The sequence below is a fragment of the Eublepharis macularius genome, chromosome 9 (genome assembly GCF_028583425.1).
Source record: "Eublepharis macularius isolate TG4126 chromosome 9, MPM_Emac_v1.0, whole genome shotgun sequence".
Classification (NCBI taxonomy): Eukaryota; Metazoa; Chordata; class Lepidosauria; order Squamata; family Eublepharidae; genus Eublepharis; species Eublepharis macularius.
In genome coordinates, this window is record NC_072798.1 from 3,508,499 (window position 1) to 3,518,364 (window position 9,866).

Here is a 9,866-nt window from a genome sequence, read left to right on the forward strand (position 1 = left end):
AAATAGAGGAGCGGAGGCCGTGCGCACAGTCCCAAGCTCCTTAGAGGACGTAAAGGTAAAGGTAGTCCCCTGTGCAAGCACCGAGTCATTACTGGCCCATGGGGGGATGTCGCATCACGACGTTTTCTTGTCAGACTTTTTATGGGGTGCTTTGCCATTGCCTTTCCCAGTCATCTACACTTTACCCCCAGGAAACTGGGTACTCATTTTCCCAACCTCGGAAGGATGGAAGGCTGAGTCAACCTTGAGCCGGCTACCTGAACCCGGCTTCCGCCAGGATCGAACTCAGGTCGTGAGCAAAGCTTGGGCTGCAGTACTGCCGCTTACCACTCTGTGCCACGGGGCTCTTTTCCTTGGAGGAGAGGTGGGATAAAAATAAAATAATAACTTGCTATCTCCAGTGATTTTCAGACCGAGTTTCAGGGCTCCTGTGAATTTATTTATTTAAATTCTTTTTATCCCGTCTTTCTCCGTCAAGACCCAAGAGGGCTTGAAAAAATTAAAAAGGGGGCAGAAAAGACGAATAATATTTTTATACTGTTACTTATTTTGGTGTAGTGGTTAAGAGCTGAACAAAGCAGGGGCAGGGTGGCTAACCCTGTAACAACATAATCAACAAAGAGAGGCAAAACTGCCCAGAGGTAAGGAGTAGGGTTGCCAGCCTCCAGGTGGTGGCTGGAGATCTCCCGGAATTATAATTGCTCTCCAGGTGACAGCAGTTCCCCTGGAGAAAATGGCTGCTTTGGAGGCTGGACTCTATGGCATTATACCATTCTGAGCGCCCCCCCCCCCAAACTCTGCCCTCTCCAGGATCCACCCCCCTAAGGATGGACATGGACGCCAAGACAAGTCCTGCATCCATGCTGCCAAGTTGCAGGGAGGAGAAGGAGAAAGGTGTTGCCTGGAACAATGCCTGGAAGAGGAGAGGGGAGAGGGAGGAAGTCAGGAGGAGGAAATCCTGAACAGGGCCGGCACATCCATGGAGGTGGGTCCAGCAGCCACCTCCGGCTCTGAGGTGCCAGAGGGAGTGCTCGGGGAGGGGGCGTGTGCTGTGGAGCTGGCTGTGGCAGCACTGGCGGCTGAGCGGGAGGGCTGGGAAGCCACCCACGCGCCACCCCGGCTGCCGGCCACACCTGGCCCGCAGCTGCTGCAGCCTCCCAGCCCTCCCACTCATCTGCTTTGTGCTGCCGCCGCCGCCAACACAAGCACCTAGCTGGGCACAGCAGCTTCTGGCCAGATGCGGCAGGCAGCCGGGGCGGTGCACGGAGCAACTGAGAGGGAGTGCTGGGAGGACGCACGCATGCCTCCCCAGCCACCTGCTGCACCTAGCCTGCAGCTGCTGCACCCAGCCAGGAGCGTGTGCTAGCGGCGGCAGTGTGGGGCAGTCTGAGCGGGCAGCCTCCCAGCACTCCCATTCAGTTGTCCCGTGCTGCCGCTGCCGCCACCACCAGCACACAGCTGCGGGCCAGGTGCAGCAGGCAGCTGGGGTGGTGTGGGGCAACTGAGTGGGAGGGCTGGGAGGCCACCCACACGCCGTCCCAGCTGCCTACCGCGCCAATGGGGCCGGCTCGCAGCGGCATGCCGCGTGATGACATCATATGAAGTGACATCGTCACACAGTCCAGGTGTGCACGCACAGCCCTGAAGCTGCTCCCAGCCTCAGGTGCCAGAAACCCTGGCACTGGCCCTGATCCTGAGAATAGCAATCTACGTATCAAAGGACAGTCAGAGCAGTAAACAGTAACCAGAGTGCCCTGACCTCTCTACCTTTCTAACTCTTTGGTTTGTCCCCCTGTGAAACCCGAGGGAAGGGACAGTGCTGAGTCCTCCCCTTCCAACAATTCCATCATCCTCCATAGCGCACAATGTCTTCTTGACTGGCCAGTGGACACACATGGCATTTGACCGTCACTGGCCAAGCCCAGGGGAATCACTGACCTTGCCAGTTGTTGCTTCTGCCGCTCTCGACTTTCACCCCAGTCTTGCAGTTGCTGGTCATCAAAGAACAACTTTTGAGGACCTCTAGTGGCCATCAGTGAGAGAATCCTCTGAGCAAATGGAAAGAGCATCCGTATCCCACACCTCTTCTCATTTTCCGCTTAACAAGCCCTCCATTAAAGGATGCCTTGCCCTGAGGAACCAGGCTGCTCTAAGCCCCAGGAATTGTAAGCAACTGGAGAAGTGCTCCCGGCCCATAAAGGTGATGGCCACTAGCTTTAGAAAGAGTCAGGCAGATTTCTGGAATCTCTATCTGGGGGTAAGCATCAAAATAAGGGCGTCTCTTTTGCCCCTACATCTGAGCACTTGCCGGCTACTGTTAGAAACAGGATGCTAGATTAGATTAGACCTCCAGTCTGGTTCCACAGAGCTCTTATTTGGATAACCAAAGGAGTTAGCCGTGTTAATATGTAGTAGCAAATCAGTAAAGAGTCCAGTAGCAACTTTAAGACTACCCAACTTTATTGTAGCATAAGCTTCCAAGACAATGCATCTGACAACGAGAGCTGTGCTTCTTGAAAGCTTATGCTACAATAAAGTTGGTTAGTCTTAAAGGTGCTACTGGACTCTTTACAATTTTGGATAACCAAGGTATTCTGGGAGGAACTAAAGGTGAGACAGCATTAAACAGAAATTTTTACCATAGAAAACAAGTGAAATATTCCTGTGTTTTTTCAGGCAATATTATCTCAAAGCAGGATGATATAACTTCTAAGGTTTGCCTTTTTCAAGAGTTAATAATCTCAAAGCCATACCATACTGCTGTTATTCAAATCACTGGCATCTTTTTCACTTTAATAATTACTTCAACTGGCCCATTTATGGTCCTGGTTTCTCATATTTGTTTTACATATTGGGAAATGTCTTGTTAAAAATGTTGGGGTGAGCTTTTGAGCTGCTTGATGTCTGTTAACAGGACCATTTTGGGGGGGGAGTGCTCAATAGGTTTTCTCCCCCACTGCTGCCTGCCCATTAATCTTGTTTGCTGAGGCAGACCATAGTGGCTGGTGCCAATGGGACTTTTGCAAGTGATAAAAGTATATAGAAAACTTTTATAAGACTTAATTATATTCCATAGCACTGTTGTGGCATTTTTCTTAAAATAAAAAATATTGTCAGTTGCATTTTTTTCAAGAAACTAATCTGTATAAAACTGTGCCCCTCGGGTCAGTTCTGTGCCCCTCTGAGGTCTGTGCCCTAGGTGGCCGCCTATTTGGTCTAATGGTAGCACCGGCCCTATCTATAGTTATGGCAAACAGCAATGGGGAAAGGGGACAGCCTTGTCTAGTTCCCCTTGCTAGATGGATATCTGTCAAATGTACGTTGTTAGTCCTAACTATAGATTTGGAGAAAGGTACAGCATTAATGGCTTTTTAGAATTGCTCACCAAAACCCATTTTTTGAAGTAAAAGTTTTAGATATGGTATTTCCACTTCATCAAATGCCTTCTCTGTATCAAATGCCTTCCTTTGGAGCAGCATCCTACGTGATGTTAATGATTGTTTGGAATGGAAGAGCCTTACTGTTGAGAATATCGTCAGATTATTTTTCCATCTTTGAAAAAGATCCAGAAACAGGTCCTTCAACCGGTCATCCTGTCAGATGGTTACTTCCACCCGTGCACCTTTGGACCTATATTGGACTCATGACCACGGCTTTTTTTCAGCAGGAACGCGATGGAACAGGGTTCCAGAACCTCTTGAAAATGGTCACATGGCTGGTGGCCCCGCCTCCTGATCTCCAGACAGAGGGGAGTTTAGATTGCCCTCCACGCCACTTGGAGGGCAATCTAAACTCCCCTCTGTCTGGAGATCAGGGGGCAGGGCCACCAGCCATGTGACCATTTTCTTCGAGGGCAACTCACTGAGTTCCACCACCTCTTTTCCCAGAAAAAAAGCCCTGCTCATGACCATATGGACAATATTTGAATATTAATTATATTAACAATAATACAAGGAAGAACAGGTTGTGATTAAAAAATATTAGATTTATTATGCACTAGCACTTTATAGGTCCTGATAGGAAGTCTGTATATAAAAATATGAATGGACTAGAGATAAAACACTTTTGTATTTATTGAATGGCAATTGATATTACTAGAATACACTTTGAATGCTTTGTAAGAAATTGACTTGAAATGGTGTTTCGTTAGATGGTTACAAATTTTTGCTTTTCTTACCTGATCTTGTGACACTCCTTATTTGATTGATATTCTCTGTATCAAAGGCAGAAGCATACAAAAACCTTGCGTATGCTTCACAGAAGTTAATTATACTTAAAGTTTTACGTGTATTGTCAATAAGATTTCTTATTGGCATAAAGCCAGTCTGGTCAAGGCGAATGTAGATGGTTATTTAAATTTAGACAATCTTTTGGCAAATATGGTTGTAAAGATCTTTTGGGCTTGATTCGGTAAGGATATTGGTCGATAAGATTTAGTATTTGTAATATCTTTGTCCTTTTGTGGAATAACTACTATTTCAGCCTCTGACCAAGATAGAGGGGTGCTTCCTGCTATCATAACAGAGTTACACGTGCCAGTTAGTGGAGTGGAAAGCAGGTCAATGTATTTTTTGTAAAATTTGGCAGGGAATCCATCCCTGCCTGGAGCTTTATTATTTTTCAAGGATTTTTATGGTGACTCTAACTTCTTGTGTTGTGTTTGGTTGCTCCAGATATTGTTTATGTTCTTGTGAGATTTTTTTCAAATAGTTTCCTATGATGATAAATAATTTAAAATCTGATTAGTGTCAGGATTATCTGATGTACAAAGGGTTTGGTAGTATTCAGCAAGTTACATGATCTGGTCATGTAACTTTTCCTGTCATTTTTCCTGATTTATATTCAGGGCTTTTTTCTGGGAAAAGAGGTGGTGGAACTCAGTGGTGGAACTCAGGACTGCACAATGATGTCACTTTTGGTCAGCTGGAACAAGGGGGGAGTTTTTTAAAGTTTAAATTGCCCTTGGCAAAAATGGTCACATGGCCGGTGCCCCCACCCCCTGATCTCCAGACAGAGGCGAGTTTAGATTGCCCTTCCGCGCCATGGAGGGCAATCTAAACTCCCCTCTGTCTGGAGATCAGGGGGCGGGGCCACTGGCCATGTGACCATTTTCAAGAGGTGCCGGAACTCTGTTCCACCGTGTTCCAGCTGAAAAAAAGCCCTGTTTATATCTCTTATCTTGCAGGGGACATAGTGTTGCTTTTGGCTAGGTAGAATGTCACTTGAATGGAAATATAAATAATTAAATTATGATTGGTTTGATATTTATGTTATGACATGAAAAAGAGCTTAGATTTCTGCATAAGATAACATATAAAAATGCCAAATAGCAGATCAGGGTTTTGGCCGAAAGAAATCTCGTGAAGCTCTAGGTAGGAAACTTACCCTTGTAATGTATGCTATGGGAACTTGAATGCATTTCATAGTTAATCTGACTGATTTAGATTTAGTTAAGAAATGTTAGGAAACTTCATTCTTGTTGTGTTTATCTGTTCTACTTTTGTAGGTTGTATTTAAATAAGCATTTATATTTTGATACCTCACTAGTGTAGAGTTTATGTTAATGAAAGAAATCCTTAAACTCTTAGGAGGAGTTTCCGTGTCTTGGTTGAGAGAGTAAAACAAAAAGTTCCATCCCATTTATTTTGTACTCTTTGTCTAAAAGAAAGACAGCTGTTTTCAGTTTTCACTTGAAAGTTTTAAGCTGCTCAGGATTTAAGATAAAACCTTCAGCCCATCCTCATCGAGTATTTTACTTAATACTTTTTACTTAACTTTTACAAATTACTATTAAACATTATGTTTAATACTTATGCTTAATATGGATGATTATAGAAGCTATGCTGTTTGAATTATCAATATACTTAGTCAATTTGGAATGTTTGTAACCTTTCAATTTTGTAACATTTTTACTATTTTGTACCATTACAGCTTTGTACTACAAAAGTTTCAATTGATAACTGGCACAAAAAATCTGGGACCATTATATATCAGAAAAGTTATATGATAAAATTTACCAAGAAGAAAATTTTCCAAGAACAACCAACTTTATTGAGAAATGGTTTCCTTTCTTTGAATACCTTGAAAATAATAGTTCCTTACCTGGTCTTAAACTCTTTCATATAAATGCAAATATATAAGTAATCTGTCAATTTAATATGTTAGAATTTACAAGTACTTTCTCCTTACATTTGTTCAGATATATGTTCAGATATAACCCTCAAAACTGCTTTAAAATGCACTCAATTGTTACTTATTATGACATGTTATGTGTTTATTAATTTTGATGTATGTATTTATTAACGGATTTTAGTATTCTTGTATGACTGCAAATTCATGATTGTATATAGTTTAATAGTTTATTGTTATATTTTTTTAAAATAAAAATATATTGATTAAAAAAAAAAAGGTTTGTATGTAGAAAGGTTTGCCAAAAATAAAAATGTATTTTCCTTTTTAAAAAATCTTATTTTCCCATCCTCAGCCCCATTAAGTACTTTACTTAATACTTTGTACTTAAATGTTTAATAGTAATGTTTAACAGTTATGTTTAATACTTATGCTTGATATACTGTTTGAATATACGTAATCAATTTGTAATGTTTGTAATCTTACAAATTATAACATTACAACTTTGTACTGCACAAGTTTCGAGTTTCGTATGTAGAAAGGTTTGCCAAAAATAAAAATCTATTTTCCTTAAAAAAAAAAAAATCCCCATCCCGAGACACAGACATGCTGGACGCAGTGTGTCCTTCATCACAAGACGAAGTTTGTGGGCCGCACAGTAAATGTGCTCAAGGCTCACTTGTTCTGTCATTACCAGGATGATTTTGCCACCATTGGTCACCATGAATCATGTAACAACATACCCATTGAACGAATTGCCTCTTGATGGTGGCAGCAATATTTTCTGCCATGTGCAACTCAGCATGTAGTAAAGCTTTGCAGTATCTGGCCCAGTGGCCCCCCATCTCACCCTGCCTGATGCTGGGTGGGTGGGTAAGCACACACAACCCCCCCCCCCCCCAGAAAACCCAGATCCAGAATTCGAGGATCCCAGAAAAATCTGAAATTCACCAAATCTGGGAAACATTCTCTGATCTGGTTCAGACAGATCAGAGAAATCTGGGCTAATTTGGCAATTTTTCCCTGTGGGGAAATTATCTGGGGGCTATCCAAGGGGTGGGTGGGTGGCATTTCAAACAAACTTCACCAAATTTGCAGGAAACCTACTTCTGACTGTCACATAAGTTTAATAAAAAATTGTGCCCCGGAGTACAGCCACTCTGTTGTTTCCTATGGGGTAAAAGTCAACGCTGACCAACACACTGGGTCAAGGCTGTCGTGGCCAATGGTGCATGCAACCTCCACGCCAGGGAACCCAACAGAATAAAACTGAAGCCCGTACCCAACCCAAGTGCCCTCTGAGCAAGCTGCCCTGCCACTCTCCATTGTTCCCTATGGAGGGACAGTTTTCAAGCTGGTTCTTGGAAGCATAAACACACTTGGGCAAGCCTGCCGTGGCCAAGACACGTTCATTAATGGAGGCTCATTCTGGAAAAGCCCAAGAGAACCCAACTGAAGCAAGGGAGTGGAATCCTTTCGGAAACAAAGTGAAGCAAAGGGACCAAGTAGTACCCAGCCACAGGCAGAAGGCAACAGCAAGCAAGCACAGCTGTATAAGATGGGTGCCACTTGGCCTCAGGCTGAAAGTGAGAGTGAGAAGGTACAGGGCCTCCTGGTACAGGCTGCGGCAGCTAGGGTTGCCAGCTCCTAGTTGGGAAATTCCTGGAGAACTGCAAGGTGAAACCTGGAGAAAGTGGGGTTTGGGGAGGGAAAGGACCTTGGCATGGCATAATTCCATAGAGCCCACCTCCCCAAAGTAGCCATTTTCTCCAGGTGAACTGATCTCTGTGGCCTGGAGACCAGTTGTAATTCTGGGAGATCTCCAGCCACTACCTGGAGGCTGGCAACCCTGGTGGCAGCCCTTTCATCCCTGGCCATCCTTCCCACCCCTGCAATGAGGAAAGTTAACATTAAAACTACCCGTTACATACATGACAGTATGTGACAGTATGCTGCAGCTTCATTTGGGTGTTTCTGTGGGTTTGCCTATGCTGATTTGTGACACATAATGTGTCACATTCTCTATTTTCCCTAACATCTTTCTTTCTGAATCTTCCCATTCCAGTAGCAAGAGATCAGAGAGAGGGGAGAAGTTGGTTTTTCATAAAAATATACCTCACTCTCCCTTTCAAACTGAGGCCAAGTGGGATCTGTTTTATACAACAACTGTGTTTGTATGCCACTGCCTTGTGATTGTGTTCCCCCACTGGCTCTGGCTTCTACCGGGCTGCTATGACTGACATTGGTTCTGTTGAGCTAAGTTGCACCCCCCCTCCCCCAAGAACCAACTTGGAAACTTTCCCATCATAGGGAACGATGGAGGGTGGCTGGGTAGCTTGCGCAGGGATTTGGAGGGGCATCAATTTGGTACTGTTGGGCTTTCCCTGGGTTGAGCATGCAATGGCATGCTCTCCCGTGTGCGTTTGTTCCCCAAGGCTCAGCTTGGAAACTTTCTAGCATTTGGGAGTGTGCCTTGGCCGTGGTAGCCCTGCCCCAGTGTGTTTCTGCAGTGGAAGTCAGCATTGATGTTTACCCCGTAGGAAACAATGAAGTGCCTGGGGGCACCTTGAAAGGGGGGGCATAGAATTGGCCCCAGGGTCCAATAGTCATGAAAATGGAATGGTCTTTGTAGAACAATTGGAAATCGGTTCCCGGCAAATTTAAAAATGCCACCCCCCCGATAGTTTTCCCCATAGGGAATAATGGTTGAATAAATCAGGGATTGTAGGGTGGATTCTGGGTGGTCCCATGTAAAAATCAAGAGGATCCATGAGGACCTGTGGTTTTTAAGCAGGCTTTTGCGCCGTGGCAGTGCCACAAAGCAGTGGGTGCCTGATTTTTCGCTCCCATGTGTGGCATTAGACATGATCTGGGATTGTATGGTGGATTTTGGATGGCCCTATGTAAAAATCAAGAGGATCCATGCGGCTCCATGCTCTTTAAGCATGTTTTTCTTCTGTGGTGGCGCCATGGATGGGTGGGTGCACGATTGTTTCAGTGCTGTCTGTAGACAAAGACATGATGTATAATACGAAGACCTTTTTATTTCATTTCATATAAAAATCATATGAATTCATGAAGATCCGTTTAAAACCAGCTTTTGCCCACCCACCCCCCGCCTTTTCCTTTGTTGTCTGGGAATATCTTCAAGGCCCTTGTAGGACTGTGTTTTATTGTTTTACTGTTTTCTACATTTTATAGTATTTGATGGTGATTATATATTGTAGTGATTGTTATAGATCCAGAGGAGTTAGCCGTGTTAGTCTGTAGTAGCAAAATCAAAAAGAGTCCAGTAGCACCTTTAAGACTAACCTTAAGACTAATCTTAAAGGTGCTACTGGACTCTTTTTGATAGTGATTGTTATGATATGATATTGTGATCTGCCCCAAGCCTGCTTGTGAGGAGGGTGGAATATAAATCCAAAAATTAAATAAATAAGATCGGTCATAATTCAAGGAGATGGACTAGATGACCCTGCCTGGAGATCTCTTCCAACCCTATGATTCTAGATCTCCAGGGCCCACCTGGAGGTTGGCACCCCTTGTAGCTCCACGCGCGCGCCCTTTAGACGCCCCGCCGCGGCCTCCAAGGCGCGACGCAGCCCCTTTAAGAGGCACGGGGGTCTCGCGGGCTTAACAGGTGGCGGCGGCTGGAAAATGATACACAACGTTCTAAAGGGCGAGTGAAGGGGAGAGAGACCAATCGGGAGGGAGGCGTGGGAGAGCTTCGCCAATGA